Source organism: Malurus melanocephalus, unplaced genomic scaffold (genome assembly GCF_030028575.1).
Source record: "Malurus melanocephalus ecotype Western Australia unplaced genomic scaffold, MMel_1.1 scaffold_2388, whole genome shotgun sequence".
Lineage (NCBI taxonomy): Eukaryota > Metazoa > Chordata > Aves > Passeriformes > Maluridae > Malurus > Malurus melanocephalus.
In genome coordinates, this window is record NW_026625620.1 from 9,520 (window position 1) to 11,181 (window position 1,662).

A 1,662-nucleotide genomic window follows, 5' to 3' on the forward strand; every position below is an offset into this window, starting at 1 on the left:
AAAGCTTTTTCCATTTATTTCTCTTTCAATGTTCAATTAAAAAATACCCCAAAAAATCCCCCAAATCCATGCAGAAACTCCTCAAATCCCTGGATCACAACCACAACCGCCGGGTGAGAGTCCTGAAAATCCTAAAATATCCCAAAAAATCCCCCTTCAAAAAAAAACACCCCAAAAAATAAAATAAAACAAAGAGAAACACCCGAAATCCATCCAGGAACACCTCAAATCCCTGGATCACAACCACAACCGCCGGGTGAGAGTCATGAAAACCCCAAAATATCCTAAAATATCCTAAAAATCCTAAAAAAATATCCGCTCTAAAAAAAACACCCCAAAAAAATCCCCCCTCAAAAAAACACCACTCCAAATCCATCCAGAAACACCTCAAATCCCTGGATCACAACCACAACCGCCGGGTGAGACTCCTGAAAATCCTAAAATATCCCAAAAATCCTAAAAAAATCCCTGTTCAAAAAAAAACACCCCAAAAAATCCCCCCTCAAAAAACACCACCCCAAATCCATCCAGAAACACCTCAAATCCCTGGATCACAACCACAACCGCCGGGTGAGAGTCACAAAAATCCTAAAAATATCCTAAAAATCCAAAAAAATACCCCCTCAAAATAAACCACCCCAAAAAAATCCCCCATCAAAAAACATCACCCCAGATCCATCCAGAAACAGCTCAAATCCCTGGATCACAACCACAACCGCCGGGTGAGAGTCACGAAAATCCAAAAAATCCTGAAAATGAAAAGAAAAACCAAAAAACGTTTCAAAAAATCACAAAAAACCCCGAAAATCCCGCAAATCCTGGGATTTTCATAATTTTTCCCAGGAATTTTCCTGGATTTTTGCCCCTAAACCCCTTTTTCCCAAAAATTTCCTGGGATTTTTTCTGGATTTGTGCCCCCAGTTCCTTTTTCCCAGGAATTTTCTGGATTTGTGTCCCTAAATCCCAGGAATTTTCTGGATTTGTGCCCCTTTTTCCCCCAGGAATTTTTCTGGATTTGTGTCCCTAAATCCCAGGAATTTTTCTGGATTTGTGCCCCTAAATCCCATTTTTCCCAAATTTCCTGGGAATTCCCCCAAATTTTGATCCTGGAATTCCCTTTCCAGGCCATGATGGAGCAATCCAAGAAATCCTCGCTGGTGGTGGCCCGGAGCATCCTCAACAACAAACTCATCAGCAAAAAGCTGGAAAAGTACCTCAAGGTGGGAATTCTGGGAATTCCGGGAATTCCGGGGCTGGGAATTCCCTGGGATGGGGTTTTTTTGGGAATCTTGGAATGGTTTGGGTGGGAAGGGGCCTGAAATCCCAAAAATCCCATAAATTTCATCCAATAAATCCCATAAATCCCATAAATTTCATCCAATAAATTTTGTAAATCCCATTAATTTCATCCCTGAAATTCTATAAATTCCATAAATTTTATTGCATAAATCCCATAAATCCCATCTCCTAAATCCCACAAATTTCATCACATAAATCCCATAAATTTCATCCCAGAATTCCCTCCTGAGCAGGAATTCCTCCCCCAAATTCCCATTTTTAGCTCAGAATTCCCTCCTGAGCAGGAATTCCTCCCCAAATTCCCATTTTTAGCCGGGAATTCCCTCCCAGGCAGGAATTCCTCCCCAAATTCCCATTTTTAGC